Source organism: Schistocerca nitens, unplaced genomic scaffold (genome assembly GCF_023898315.1).
Source record: "Schistocerca nitens isolate TAMUIC-IGC-003100 unplaced genomic scaffold, iqSchNite1.1 HiC_scaffold_186, whole genome shotgun sequence".
Lineage (NCBI taxonomy): Eukaryota > Metazoa > Arthropoda > Insecta > Orthoptera > Acrididae > Schistocerca > Schistocerca nitens.
This window is the reverse complement of record NW_026045727.1, coordinates 19,958-35,397: the sequence shown is the minus strand read 5'-3', so window position 1 is coordinate 35,397 and position 15,440 is coordinate 19,958. Positions and strand designations below refer to the sequence as shown.

The 15,440-nt window shown below is 46.7% G+C and overlaps 9 non-coding genes across 9 annotated transcripts; all 9 read right to left on the bottom strand.

The window, feature by feature from the left end:
- Positions 1–1,839: 1,839 nt before the first annotated feature.
- Trnas-cga (transfer RNA serine (anticodon CGA)) lies at positions 1,840–1,921 on the bottom strand. The gene has a single exon. It is a non-coding gene; the product is annotated as a tRNA-Ser (tRNA).
- Positions 1,922–2,058: 137 nt separating this feature from the next.
- Trnak-uuu (transfer RNA lysine (anticodon UUU)) lies at positions 2,059–2,131 on the bottom strand. The gene has a single exon. It is a non-coding gene; the product is annotated as a tRNA-Lys (tRNA).
- A 537-nt stretch (positions 2,132–2,668) lies between these two features.
- Trnaf-gaa (transfer RNA phenylalanine (anticodon GAA)) lies at positions 2,669–2,741 on the bottom strand. Its single transcript has one exon. It is a non-coding gene; the product is annotated as a tRNA-Phe (tRNA).
- Positions 2,742–6,753: 4,012 nt separating this feature from the next.
- Trnas-cga (transfer RNA serine (anticodon CGA)) lies at positions 6,754–6,835 on the bottom strand. Its single transcript has one exon. It is a non-coding gene; the product is annotated as a tRNA-Ser (tRNA).
- Positions 6,836–6,972: 137 nt separating this feature from the next.
- Positions 6,973–7,045, bottom strand: Trnak-uuu (transfer RNA lysine (anticodon UUU)). The gene has a single exon. It is a non-coding gene; the product is annotated as a tRNA-Lys (tRNA).
- Positions 7,046–7,583: 538 nt separating this feature from the next.
- Trnaf-gaa (transfer RNA phenylalanine (anticodon GAA)) lies at positions 7,584–7,656 on the bottom strand. Its single transcript has one exon. It is a non-coding gene; the product is annotated as a tRNA-Phe (tRNA).
- A 4,007-nt stretch (positions 7,657–11,663) lies between these two features.
- Trnas-cga (transfer RNA serine (anticodon CGA)) lies at positions 11,664–11,745 on the bottom strand. The gene has a single exon. It is a non-coding gene; the product is annotated as a tRNA-Ser (tRNA).
- Positions 11,746–11,882: 137 nt separating this feature from the next.
- Positions 11,883–11,955, bottom strand: Trnak-uuu (transfer RNA lysine (anticodon UUU)). Its single transcript has one exon. It is a non-coding gene; the product is annotated as a tRNA-Lys (tRNA).
- A 538-nt stretch (positions 11,956–12,493) lies between these two features.
- On the bottom strand, positions 12,494–12,566 carry Trnaf-gaa (transfer RNA phenylalanine (anticodon GAA)). The gene has a single exon. It is a non-coding gene; the product is annotated as a tRNA-Phe (tRNA).
- Positions 12,567–15,440: the final 2,874 nt, after the last annotated feature.

Genomic DNA, 15,440 nt, shown 5'->3' with positions numbered 1-15,440 from the left:
TACGAAGAGGACACCGTTCAAGATAGATACCTAAATGTGTATGGTGTTCAACAGCCATAACCCACGGAATAACCACACGTTCAAAGCCCCGCAAATTCAGGAGTTTGCTTTTACGGGGGTTAATACGAGAACCTGAGGCTGCAGAAAATTTATCTAGTTCCATTTTCAACAGCGGCACTTCTGCGGCGGAACGAAGCAAAACAACCAAATCATCAGCATAAGCTGTTGCTGTCTGGGTAACCCCAGAGATCGTAAGACCACGAAGTGTCGAGTTGAGACGTGTGAGGAGTGGTTGAAGGGAGAGAGCATAAAGGGTCATGGATAAAGGGCTACCTTGCGGGACGCCACGTTTAATATCAATGACCTTCGTCAGCTGGCCATTAATGTCAATCTTAGCAGAAATGCCAGTCGTCATATTCTTAAGTACCAGCAGCGCCTTTTCATTAAAACCGAGTCGGCGCAGCAGAAGCTCTAAAAACGAATGGGACACACGATCAAAAGCCTTACTAAAATCAACAAATAAAAGCGCACAGGAAATATTGGTGACAGCGACAATCGACACAATATCACGATACCCCGCCAGAGGCGTCAAGATGGAGCGCCCCGGAAAGCAGCTTTGACAAGGAGTTATCACAGGTGTAAGCAAGAGGGATAGACGTGCATTAACAGCCCTAGCAGCCGTCTTATAATCAAAATTTAAAAGGGTTAAAGGACGAAAGTCACTAGCTGTCTTCAAACCAGCAGCTTTCGGTATCAGGACAACCGTACCTCTCTTGAAATCGGCTGGAATTGAGCCACCATTCAAAATTTCATTTACTATATCCGTAAAAACAGGCCCTATAATAGGCCAAAAGCGAACAAAAAACTCCTTAGGAAGGCCATCCGGACCAGGAGATTTGTGAGATGGTGAACAAGCAATAAAAGCTGAAATTTCGTCTGCAGTAAAAGGAGCTAAAAATTCCGTATTATGGTCCTCTGTTAAAACTGATGGGATAGCAGTTAAAATCTCGTCATTATCAACCGGATCAGAATCAGCCACAGCATATAAGGTCTCATAGTAGCAGGTAAGTTCATGGGTTATTTGATTCTGTAAGGTAAGCCGGCGACCATCAGCTGCCATTAACCACTCGGCCACGACTGCCTGTGGCAATATCGACTTCCGACAAGTGAAAGTGACATCTTTAGAAGCAATCCGATGGCAGAAAGCGGCGTGGCCTCACTCTTTTCTCTAGTGTTTCCATTGCCAGCACATTAGCCGTTACGAAAGTGTATTAATTTTCGCCCAGACAGGGGCTTCAACCCAACACCCTTTGGTTGAAAACCTAACGCTCTACCGACTGAGCTACCGTACAGCTGCGTGGTGTGCGAGTGATTCACATGTCGTAATTACTGGCTTATGGCTCCAATGGCGACTTCACCGACTTCCCACTGACGCACCGCTGACGCTGCTTTTCTGTCGTCTTAAGCGGTGGACATACTTGCAAGTAGCTGCGAGATCTTAACAAAAGAAACGCTGCACCATTGCTTTTGCCGCACTCGAATGACTGAATTTCGATTCTTAAAAAGAAATGAATGTTCGCTCTGTCCAACACTTCCAAGCACATCTGTGTACTCACAAACTCGGCGTCGGCGCGAGAAAATGACGGGAGCGCACTCGTGGGCCTGCGACGGCTTTCTGCAGTCCCAGCGTCAGTGCGAGGTGAACCGGTAGCCACAGGAAGCAGCGGCCGTTGCGAAACTCAGTATTCTTAAATTTTCGTCTTGTTGAGAGTGGCGTCATTGGTTTGCATCCGCGTTCACGTGTGTGAAAATATTTGCTGCTCTTTACGCAAAATCGCACGCAGCCGGTAGGACTCGAACCTACGCTCCCAGAGGGAATCTGATTTCGAGTCAGACGCCTTAACCACTCGGCCACGACTGCCGGTAGCGCGAGTTCTGCCGACACATGCAACTGCTACCGTTTAAAGCACTGTGGTGTCAGGAAACGGCGTAGTTGCATTCTTTTCCGTAGTGTTTCCACCTCTACTAGACGAATCACTACCAAAGTATTAAAATTTCCGCCCGGACAGGGACTTGAACCCTGGACCCTTAGGTTAAAAGCCTAATGCTCTACCGACTGAGCTATCCGGGCTCACAAGACGTTTGTAAACCTTCCACGATACACAACTGCACATTGACTCATGTCCTTTACTGTTGTGCACTCGCTGCATGGAGCTGTAACTAATAAAACGTCGCCTGGATGCTGTCTACAAACTTATCGTGCTAAGCTCGTAACAGACTATCGAAGAATGCTGACACATGACGCAAGAACAAATTGCAGCAATCGTTACGTCTCATACGTTGGAGCAGAGGATTTACGTGTTCTGTCGACACTCACTGGGCAACTGGAAAATTCACAAGCATTTCGAATGCAATGTTTCCCACGTTTTCGCTCATTTCACGGTTCCGTTGGAGACGTTCTTCACGTCCTGACACAAAAAAGGGAACGCAATAGGTAGGACTTTTTTTTATTTTCTTGCTTCCCAGGCATTTGCCTACTGTGTTCCTCTTATGGCATGCACTGGACAACCAGAACAGCTACAGGAGGGAGTCATTTTTGTTCTCGGCGGTAGTTACATTATCACAAACTCAGAGCAATTCCATTGGCGTCAGCTTCAAAACGAATGCATGCCGAAACCCGGGATCGAACCAGGGACCTTTAGATCTTCAGTCTAACGCTCTCCCAACTGAGCTATTTCGGCTGACGTTGAACGTCTCTGTTTTGCACGTCTTCGTTGACCTCTGCCCCGTCGCCAATTTCACAGTCATCTTCATCTGATAAGACACAGGGACGCTGAAAGGCGAGCAGCAGATGCAGTGAAGTACCACACACATTTCTTCTGCTTCCATCATCGTAACAAGCAAACACTTCGACTCGATTCATGTAATATTGACTTCGCTGACGCTAGAAAACCTGTGCTATATCGATGCCACGTGCAACTCGTGTGCAAAGAACGAGACACAAGAAGCAGTGAGCCTCTCCAGCGTGTGAGAGGCAGCATCTAGCAGATACACACGGTAAAACATTTGACTTGCGCTAGCTCATAAATTGCTACACGTCATCGTCTGCAAGCTAAAATGGACACATCTGCACTGCCCAGAGAGGTGACACTTGCACTGACACCTGGTGGACGGCTGTGAGACGAGGAGATGAGCTGTGGCTTCTGGGCGCGACTGTAGCGCTGCACCCTGCACATTGCTGGCGATCCACGTGTTTAGTGGAGACGCAACCGCTAGGATGCAGCTGAACGTCCTTCTTCTGAGAGCGAGAAAATTTTCGCAGTCGGCAGGACTCGAACCTACGCTCCCAGAGGGAATCTGATTTCAAGTCAGACGCCTTAACCACTTTTTTTTTTTTTTTTTTTTTTTTTTATACTCGAACCCACAATCCCCGGTTTAGGAGACCGATGCCTTATCCATTTTTTTTTTTGCCTTATCCATTTTTTTTTAACGCCTTAACCACTTTTTTTTTATCTTTTTTTTTGTCTCCTTGCAGCTCGGTGGAGGCGTGTTGGGCAGGGGTCGAATCCCGAGGCCTGGCCATGACGTCTCCTCCTCCCTGCACTGAAGCACAGTCGCACCAAGACGTAGTAATTGTCCTTGGTTCAGAGTCTTATGATACTTATATGTGGACACGGGGGTCATGATGCGTCGTCTATCCAAACAGGTAAAAGCTTGGCAGGAAGGTAAAAGAACTAAGAACTAGCGAGAATGTCTTCCGTATCATGAAGTGAGATCAGTATGCCCCTATACCGGTGCCATTAATGCATCTGGCGCAGTAATTATCAATAGAAGTGGAAACTTAACCAATCCCCTGCTTTTCGAAAACAATACTAAGCATATTCGCAAAGTCCCTCTTAAGATGTGGGAAAGATTTTTGCGTCCAGTACTCATGAAGCATGTAACCAATAAACGAAATAAAATCGGAAAGACCATCACCATCAACCACTGCAAAAATGTAACGGCCAAGAAGCCACATAATGGTGTTGTTCTTTGTCCGGGGATAAAAAACCGTGTCCGGCCAGCAGAGGATATCAGTTGTAAATGCCGATTCCGAACTCCTGGTGAGTAACGCCAATTGTCGGCGCAGCCAGTACCACATGCGAAGACGGTCAGCGCAGGTAAATCGGTGTGGGAGCGTATCAACACAACCACACGTTTGACAAAGCGGAGAGACACATAAACCTATACGATGAAGTCGTACGTTCGTAGGAATCAGCTGATTAACCACCTTATACCATAGGGAGGCAACAGTTGCTGAATGAACGGGTAAGCTAATATTCGTCCATATGTTACGCCAATTAAAACGGGGATACTGCAAAACAATCGGGTTGGAAGAAAACGACCTGTGCCATTTGGCAAGCAGTGTTCGCGTAGTAAAAACAGGACGACGTTGTAAGTGGAGATCCAGGTAACTAATCTCAATGTAGAAGTCCCGAACATGTCGTAGCTTCGCATTTAGAGACCCTACGTTAATAGGCGGTGACAAGCTCTCAGGACGAACGACATGGAGTAATCGCGAAGTAACAGTCGGGGACTCAGAAAATAAAAGATGGAGGGTTCGCTTAACATAAAGGGCAGCAGCCTTGACACGGACATCGGTGAACGACAAGCCGCCCTCAAGACGCGGCTTCGTAAAAACATCACAACGTAATTTAAAAATGTGCCCCCACCAAATATATCTGTTAATAAGCTGGACCATTTTTGCACCCTGCATTCGGGGAAGCGGAAACAACTGAGCAACGTAATATACTTTACATAAAACATAAGTGTCTAATACACGCTTTTTTTGCAGTAGCGGTATCGAACGCCATGAGTGTTCGAATAAAACACCTTGAAGCTTGGAAATGGCCACTTGCCAATTTTTTGCAGCCATACGAAGAGGACACCGTTCAAGATAGATACCTAAATGTGTATGGTGTTCAACAGCCATAACCCACGGAATAACCACACGTTCAAAGCCCCGCAAATTCAGGAGTTTGCTTTTACGGGGGTTAATACGAGAACCTGAGGCTGCAGAAAATTTATCTAGTTCCATTTTCAACAGCGGCACTTCTGCGGCGGAACGAAGCAAAACAACCAAATCATCAGCATAAGCTGTTGCTGTCTGGGTAACCCCAGAGATCGTAAGACCACGAAGTGTCGAGTTGAGACGTGTGAGGAGTGGTTGAAGGGAGAGAGCATAAAGGGTCATGGATAAAGGGCTACCTTGCGGGACGCCACGTTTAATATCAATGACCTTCGTCAGCTGGCCATTAATGTCAATCTTAGCAGAAATGCCAGTCGTCATATTCTTAAGTACCAGCAGCGCCTTTTCATTAAAACCGAGTCGGCGCAGCAGAAGCTCTAAAAACGAATGGGACACACGATCAAAAGCCTTACTAAAATCAACAAATAAAAGCGCACAGGAAATATTGGTGACAGCGACAATCGACACAATATCACGATACCCCGCCAGAGGCGTCAAGATGGAGCGCCCCGGAAAGCAGCTTTGACAAGGAGTTATCACAGGTGTAAGCAAGAGGGATAGACGTGCATTAACAGCCCTAGCAGCCGTCTTATAATCAAAATTTAAAAGGGTTAAAGGACGAAAGTCACTAGCTGTCTTCAAACCAGCAGCTTTCGGTATCAGGACAACCGTACCTCTCTTGAAATCGGCTGGAATTGAGCCACCATTCAAAATTTCATTTACTATATCCGTAAAAACAGGCCCTATAATAGGCCAAAAGCGAACAAAAAACTCCTTAGGAAGGCCATCCGGACCAGGAGATTTGTGAGATGGTGAACAAGCAATAAAAGCTGAAATTTCGTCTGCAGTAAAAGGAGCTAAAAATTCCGTATTATGGTCCTCTGTTAAAACTGATGGGATAGCAGTTAAAATCTCGTCATTATCAACCGGATCAGAATCAGCCACAGCATATAAGGTCTCATAGTAGCAGGTAAGTTCATGGGTTATTTGATTCTGTAAGGTAAGCCGGCGACCATCAGCTGCCATTAACCACTCGGCCACGACTGCCTGTGGCAATATCGACTTCCGACAAGTGAAAGTGACATCTTTAGAAGCAATCCGATGGCAGAAAGCGGCGTGGCCTCACTCTTTTCTCTAGTGTTTCCATTGCCAGCACATTAGCCGTTACGAAAGTGTATTAATTTTCGCCCAGACAGGGGCTTCAACCCAACACCCTTTGGTTGAAAACCTAACGCTCTACCGACTGAGCTACCGTACAGCTGCGTGGTGTGCGAGTGATTCACATGTCGTAATTACTGGCTTATGGCTCCAATGGCGACTTCACCGACTTCCCACTGACGCACCGCTGACGCTGCTTTTCTGTCGTCTTAAGCGGTGGACATACTTGCAAGTAGCTGCGAGATCTTAACAAAAGAAACGCTGCACCATTGCTTTTGCCGCACTCGAATGACTGAATTACGATTCTTAAAAAGAAATGAATGTTCGCTCTGTCCAACACTTCCAAGCACATCTGTGTACTCACAAACTCGGCGTCGGCGCGAGAAAATGACGGGAGCGCACTCGTGGGCCTGCGACGGCTTTCTGCAGTCCCAGCGTCAGTGCGAGGTGAACCGGTAGCCACAGGAAGCAGCGGCCGTTGCGAAACTCAGTATTCTTAAATTTTCGTCTTGTTGAGAGTGGCGTCATTGGTTTGCATCCGCGTTCACGTGTGTGAAAATATTTGCTGCTCTTTACGCAAAATCGCACGCAGCCGGTAGGACTCGAACCTACGCTCCCAGAGGGAATCTGATTTCGAGTCAGACGCCTTAACCACTCGGCCACGACTGCCGGTAGCGCGAGTTCTGCCGACACATGCAACTGCTACCGTTTAAAGCACTGTGGTGTCAGGAAACGGCGTAGTTGCATTCTTTTCCGTAGTGTTTCCACCTCTACTAGACGAATCACTACCAAAGTATTAAAATTTCCGCCCGGACAGGGACTTGAACCCTGGACCCTTAGGTTAAAAGCCTAATGCTCTACCGACTGAGCTATCCGGGCTCACAAGACGTTTGTAAACCTTCCACGATACACAACTGCACATTGACTCATGTCCTTTACTGTTGTGCACTCGCTGCATGGAGCTGTAACTAATAAAACGTCGCCTGGATGCTGTCTACAAACTTATCGTGCTAAGCTCGTAACAGACTATCGAAGAATGCTGACACATGACGCAAGAACAAATTGCAGCAATCGTTACGTCTCATACGTTGGAGCAGAGGATTTACGTGTTCTGTCGACACTCACTGGGCAACTGGAAAATTCACAAGCATTTCGAATGCAATGTTTCCCACGTTTTCGCTCATTTCACGGTTCCGTTGGAGACGTTCTTCACGTCCTGACACAAAAAAGGGAACGCAATAGGTAGGACTTTTTTTTTATTTTCTTGCTTCCCAGGCATTTGCCTACTGTGTTCCTCTTATGGCATGCACTGGACAACCAGAACAGCTACAGGAGGGAGTCATTTTTGTTCTCGGCGGTAGTTACATTATCACAAACTCAGAGCAATTCCATTGGCGTCAGCTTCAAAACGAATGCATGCCGAAACCCGGGATCGAACCAGGGACCTTTAGATCTTCAGTCTAACGCTCTCCCAACTGAGCTATTTCGGCTGACGTTGAACGTCTCTGTTTTGCACGTCTTCGTTGACCTCTGCCCCGTCGCCAATTTCACAGTCATCTTCATCTGATAAGACACAGGGACGCTGAAAGGCGAGCAGCAGATGCAGTGAAGTACCACACACATTTCTTCTGCTTCCATCATCGTAACAAGCAAACACTTCGACTCGATTCATGTAATATTGACTTCGCTGACGCTAGAAAACCTGTGCTATATCGATGCCACGTGCAACTCGTGTGCAAAGAACGAGACACAAGAAGCAGTGAGCCTCTCCAGCGTGTGAGAGGCAGCATCTAGCAGATACACACGGTAAAACATTTGACTTGCGCTAGCTCATAAATTGCTACACGTCATCGTCTGCAAGCTAAAATGGACACATCTGCACTGCCCAGAGAGGTGACACTTGCACTGACACCTGGTGGACGGCTGTGAGACGAGGAGATGAGCTGTGGCTTCTGGGCGCGACTGTAGCGCTGCACCCTGCACATTGCTGGCGATCCACGTGTTTAGTGGAGACGCAACCGCTAGGATGCAGCTGAACGTCCTTCTTCTGAGAGCGAGAAAATTTTCGCAGTCGGCAGGACTCGAACCTACGCTCCCAGAGGGAATCTGATTTCAAGTCAGACGCCTTAACCACTTTTTTTTTTTTTTTTTTTTTTATACTCGAACCCACAATCCCCGGTTTAGGAGACCGATGCCTTATCCATTTTTTTTTTGCCTTATCCATTTTTTTTTAACGCCTTAACCACTTTTTTTTTATCTTTTTTTTTGTCTCCTTGCAGCTCGGTGGAGGCGTGTTGGGCAGGGGTCGAATCCCGAGGCCTGGCCATGACGTCTCCTCCTCCCTGCACTGAAGCACAGTCGCACCAAGACGTAGTAATTGTCCTTGGTTCAGAGTCTTATGATACTTATATGTGGACACGGGGGTCATGATGCGTCGTCTATCCAAACAGGTAAAAGCTTGGCAGGAAGGTAAAAGAACTAAGAACTAGCGAGAATGTCTTCCGTATCATGAAGTGAGATCAGTATGCCCCTATACCGGTGCCATTAATGCATCTGGCGCAGTAATTATCAATAGAAGTGGAAACTTAACCAATCCCCTGCTTTTCGAAAACAATACTAAGCATATTCGCAAAGTCCCTCTTAAGATGTGGGAAAGATTTTTGCGTCCAGTACTCATGAAGCATGTAACCAATAAACGAAATAAAATCGGAAAGACCATCACCATCAACCACTGCAAAAATGTAACGGCCAAGAAGCCACATAATGGTGTTGTTCTTTGTCCGGGGATAAAAAACCGTGTCCGGCCAGCAGAGGATATCAGTTGTAAATGCCGATTCCGAACTCCTGGTGAGTAACGCCAATTGTCGGCGCAGCCAGTACCACATGCGAAGACGGTCAGCGCAGGTAAATCGGTGTGGGAGCGTATCAACACAACCACACGTTTGACAAAGCGGAGAGACACATAAACCTATACGATGAAGTCGTACGTTCGTAGGAATCAGCTGATTAACCACCTTATACCATAGGGAGGCAACAGTTGCTGAATGAACGGGTAAGCTAATATTCGTCCATATGTTACGCCAATTAAAACGGGGATACTGCAAAACAATCGGGTTGGAAGAAAACGACCTGTGCCATTTGGCAAGCAGTGTTCGCGTAGTAAAAACAGGACGACGTTGTAAGTGGAGATCCAGGTAACTAATCTCAATGTAGAAGTCCCGAACATGTCGTAGCTTCGCATTTAGAGACCCTACGTTAATAGGCGGTGACAAGCTCTCAGGACGAACGACATGGAGTAATCGCGAAGTAACAGTCGGGGACTCAGAAAATAAAAGATGGAGGGTTCGCTTAACATAAAGGGCAGCAGCCTTGACACGGACATCGGTGAACGACAAGCCGCCCTCAAGACGCGGCTTCGTAAAAACATCACAACGTAATTTAAAAATGTGCCCCCACCAAATATATCTGTTAATAAGCTGGACCATTTTTGCACCCTGCATTCGGGGAAGCGGAAACAACTGAGCAACGTAATATACTTTACATAAAACATAAGTGTCTAATACACGCTTTTTTTGCAGTAGCGGTATCGAACGCCATGAGTGTTCGAATAAAACACCTTGAAGCTTGGAAATGGCCACTTGCCAATTTTTTGCAGCCATACGAAGAGGACACCGTTCAAGATAGATACCTAAATGTGTATGGTGTTCAACAGCCATAACCCACGGAATAACCACACGTTCAAAGCCCCGCAAATTCAGGAGTTTGCTTTTACGGGGGTTAATACGAGAACCTGAGGCTGCAGAAAATTTATCTAGTTCCATTTTCAACAGCGGCACTTCTGCGGCGGAACGAAGCAAAACAACCAAATCATCAGCATAAGCTGTTGCTGTCTGGGTAACCCCAGAGATCGTAAGACCACGAAGTGTCGAGTTGAGACGTGTGAGGAGTGGTTGAAGGGAGAGAGCATAAAGGGTCATGGATAAAGGGCTACCTTGCGGGACGCCACGTTTAATATCAATGACCTTCGTCAGCTGGCCATTAATGTCAATCTTAGCAGAAATGCCAGTCGTCATATTCTTAAGTACCAGCAGCGCCTTTTCATTAAAACCGAGTCGGCGCAGCAGAAGCTCTAAAAACGAATGGGACACACGATCAAAAGCCTTACTAAAATCAACAAATAAAAGCGCACAGGAAATATTGGTGACAGCGACAATCGACACAATATCACGATACCCCGCCAGAGGCGTCAAGATGGAGCGCCCCGGAAAGCAGCTTTGACAAGGAGTTATCACAGGTGTAAGCAAGAGGGATAGACGTGCATTAACAGCCCTAGCAGCCGTCTTATAATCAAAATTTAAAAGGGTTAAAGGACGAAAGTCACTAGCTGTCTTCAAACCAGCAGCTTTCGGTATCAGGACAACCGTACCTCTCTTGAAATCGGCTGGAATTGAGCCACCATTCAAAATTTCATTTACTATATCCGTAAAAACAGGCCCTATAATAGGCCAAAAGCGAACAAAAAACTCCTTAGGAAGGCCATCCGGACCAGGAGATTTGTGAGATGGTGAACAAGCAATAAAAGCTGAAATTTCGTCTGCAGTAAAAGGAGCTAAAAATTCCGTATTATGGTCCTCTGTTAAAACTGATGGGATAGCAGTTAAAATCTCGTCATTATCAACCGGATCAGAATCAGCCACAGCATATAAGGTCTCATAGTAGCAGGTAAGTTCATGGGTTATTTGATTCTGTAAGGTAAGCCGGCGACCATCAGCTGCCATTAACCACTCGGCCACGACTGCCTGTGGCAATATCGACTTCCGACAAGTGAAAGTGACATCTTTAGAAGCAATCCGATGGCAGAAAGCGGCGTGGCCTCACTCTTTTCTCTAGTGTTTCCATTGCCAGCACATTAGCCGTTACGAAAGTGTATTAATTTTCGCCCAGACAGGGGCTTCAACCCAACACCCTTTGGTTGAAAACCTAACGCTCTACCGACTGAGCTACCGTACAGCTGCGTGGTGTGCGAGTGATTCACATGTCGTAATTACTGGCTTATGGCTCCAATGGCGACTTCACCGACTTCCCACTGACGCACCGCTGACGCTGCTTTTCTGTCGTCTTAAGCGGTGGACATACTTGCAAGTAGCTGCGAGATCTTAACAAAAGAAACGCTGCACCATTGCTTTTGCCGCACTCGAATGACTGAATTACGATTCTTAAAAAGAAATGAATGTTCGCTCTGTCCAACACTTCCAAGCACATCTGTGTACTCACAAACTCGGCGTCGGCGCGAGAAAATGACGGGAGCGCACTCGTGGGCCTGCGACGGCTTTCTGCAGTCCCAGCGTCAGTGCGAGGTGAACCGGTAGCCACAGGAAGCAGCGGCCGTTGCGAAACTCAGTATTCTTAAATTTTCGTCTTGTTGAGAGTGGCGTCATTGGTTTGCATCCGCGTTCACGTGTGTGAAAATATTTGCTGCTCTTTACGCAAAATCGCACGCAGCCGGTAGGACTCGAACCTACGCTCCCAGAGGGAATCTGATTTCGAGTCAGACGCCTTAACCACTCGGCCACGACTGCCGGTAGCGCGAGTTCTGCCGACACATGCAACTGCTACCGTTTAAAGCACTGTGGTGTCAGGAAACGGCGTAGTTGCATTCTTTTCCGTAGTGTTTCCACCTCTACTAGACGAATCACTACCAAAGTATTAAAATTTCCGCCCGGACAGGGACTTGAACCCTGGACCCTTAGGTTAAAAGCCTAATGCTCTACCGACTGAGCTATCCGGGCTCACAAGACGTTTGTAAACCTTCCACGATACACAACTGCACATTGACTCATGTCCTTTACTGTTGTGCACTCGCTGCATGGAGCTGTAACTAATAAAACGTCGCCTGGATGCTGTCTACAAACTTATCGTGCTAAGCTCGTAACAGACTATCGAAGAATGCTGACACATGACGCAAGAACAAATTGCAGCAATCGTTACGTCTCATACGTTGGAGCAGAGGATTTACGTGTTCTGTCGACACTCACTGGGCAACTGGAAAATTCACAAGCATTTCGAATGCAATGTTTCCCACGTTTTCGCTCATTTCACGGTTCCGTTGGAGACGTTCTTCACGTCCTGACACAAAAAAGGGAACGCAATAGGTAGGACTTTTTTTTTATTTTCTTGCTTCCCAGGCATTTGCCTACTGTGTTCCTCTTATGGCATGCACTGGACAACCAGAACAGCTACAGGAGGGAGTCATTTTTGTTCTCGGCGGTAGTTACATTATCACAAACTCAGAGCAATTCCATTGGCGTCAGCTTCAAAACGAATGCATGCCGAAACCCGGGATCGAACCAGGGACCTTTAGATCTTCAGTCTAACGCTCTCCCAACTGAGCTATTTCGGCTGACGTTGAACGTCTCTGTTTTGCACGTCTTCGTTGACCTCTGCCCCGTCGCCAATTTCACAGTCATCTTCATCTGATAAGACACAGGGACGCTGAAAGGCGAGCAGCAGATGCAGTGAAGTACCACACACATTTCTTCTGCTTCCATCATCGTAACAAGCAAACACTTCGACTCGATTCATGTAATATTGACTTCGCTGACGCTAGAAAACCTGTGCTATATCGATGCCACGTGCAACTCGTGTGCAAAGAACGAGACACAAGAAGCAGTGAGCCTCTCCAGCGTGTGAGAGGCAGCATCTAGCAGATACACACGGTAAAACATTTGACTTGCGCTAGCTCATAAATTGCTACACGTCATCGTCTGCAAGCTAAAATGGACACATCTGCACTGCCCAGAGAGGTGACACTTGCACTGACACCTGGTGGACGGCTGTGAGACGAGGAGATGAGCTGTGGCTTCTGGGCGCGACTGTAGCGCTGCACCCTGCACATTGCTGGCGATCCACGTGTTTAGTGGAGACGCAACCGCTAGGATGCAGCTGAACGTCCTTCTTCTGAGAGCGAGAAAATTTTCGCAGTCGGCAGGACTCGAACCTACGCTCCCAGAGGGAATCTGATTTCAAGTCAGACGCCTTAACCACTTTTTTTTTTTTTTTTTTTTTTTTTATACTCGAACCCACAATCCCCGGTTTAGGAGACCGATGCCTTATCCATTTTTTTTTTTTGCCTTATCCATTTTTTTTAACGCCTTAACCACTTTTTTTTTATCTTTTTTTTTGTCTCCTTGCAGCTCGGTGGAGGCGTGTTGGGCAGGGGTCGAATCCCGAGGCCTGGCCATGACGTCTCCTCCTCCCTGCACTGAAGCACAGTCGCACCAAGACGTAGTAATTGTCCTTGGTTCAGAGTCTTATGATACTTATATGTGGACACGGGGGTCATGATGCGTCGTCTATCCAAACAGGTAAAAGCTTGGCAGGAAGGTAAAAGAACTAAGAACTAGCGAGAATGTCTTCCGTATCATGAAGTGAGATCAGTATGCCCCTATACCGGTGCCATTAATGCATCTGGCGCAGTAATTATCAATAGAAGTGGAAACTTAACCAATCCCCTGCTTTTCGAAAACAATACTAAGCATATTCGCAAAGTCCCTCTTAAGATGTGGGAAAGATTTTTGCGTCCAGTACTCATGAAGCATGTAACCAATAAACGAAATAAAATCGGAAAGACCATCACCATCAACCACTGCAAAAATGTAACGGCCAAGAAGCCACATAATGGTGTTGTTCTTTGTCCGGGGATAAAAAACCGTGTCCGGCCAGCAGAGGATATCAGTTGTAAATGCCGATTCCGAACTCCTGGTGAGTAACGCCAATTGTCGGCGCAGCCAGTACCACATGCGAAGACGGTCAGCGCAGGTAAATCGGTGTGGGAGCGTATCAACACAACCACACGTTTGACAAAGCGGAGAGACACATAAACCTATACGATGAAGTCGTACGTTCGTAGGAATCAGCTGATTAACCACCTTATACCATAGGGAGGCAACAGTTGCTGAATGAACGGGTAAGCTAATATTCGTCCATATGTTACGCCAATTAAAACGGGGATACTGCAAAACAATCGGGTTGGAAGAAAACGACCTGTGCCATTTGGCAAGCAGTGTTCGCGTAGTAAAAACAGGACGACGTTGTAAGTGGAGATCCAGGTAACTAATCTCAATGTAGAAGTCCCGAACATGTCGTAGCTTCGCATTTAGAGACCCTACGTTAATAGGCGGTGACAAGCTCTCAGGACGAACGACATGGAGTAATCGCGAAGTAACAGTCGGGGACTCAGAAAATAAAAGATGGAGGGTTCGCTTAACATAAAGGGCAGCAGCCTTGACACGGACATCGGTGAACGACAAGCCGCCCTCAAGACGCGGCTTCGTAAAAACATCACAACGTAATTTAAAAATGTGCCCCCGCCAAATATATCTGTTAATAAGCTGGACCATTTTTGCACCCTGCATTCGGGGAAGCGGAAACAACTGAGCAACGTAATATACTTTACATAAAACATAAGTGTCTAATACACGCTTTTTTTGCAGTAGCGGTATCGAACGCCATGAGTGTTCGAATAATACACCTTGAAGCTTGGAAATGGCCACTTGCCAATTTTTTGCAGCCATACGAAGAGGACACCGTTCAAGATAGATACCTAAATGTGTATGGTGTTCAACAGCCATAACCCACGGAATAACCACACGTTCAAAGCCCCGCAAATTCAGGAGTTTGCTTTTACGGGGGTTAATACGAGAACCTGAGGCTGCAGAAAATTTATCTAGTTCCATTTTCAACAGCGGCACTTCTGCGGCGGAACGAAGCAAAACAACCAAATCATCAGCATAAGCTGTTGCTGTCTGGGTAACCCCAGAGATCGTAAGACCACGAAGTGTCGAGTTGAGACGTGTGAGGAGTGGTTGAAGGGAGAGAGCATAAAGGGTCATGGATAAAGGGCTACCTTGCGGGACGCCACGTTTAATATCAATGACCTTCGTCAGCTGGCCATTAATGTCAATCTTAGCAGAAATGCCAGTCGTCATATTCTTAGGTACCAGCAGCGCCGTTTCATTAAAACCGAGTCGGCGCAGCAGAAGCTCTAAAAACGAATGGGACACACGATCAAAAGCCTTACTAAAATCAACAAATAAAAGCGCACAGGAAATATTGGTGACAGCGACAATCGACACAATATCACGATACCCCGCCAGAGGCGTCAAGATGGAGCGCCCCGGAAAGCAGCTTTGACAAGGAGTTATCACAGGTGTAAGCAAGAGGGATAGACGTGCATTAACAGCCCTAGCAGCCGTCTTATAATCAAAATTTAAAA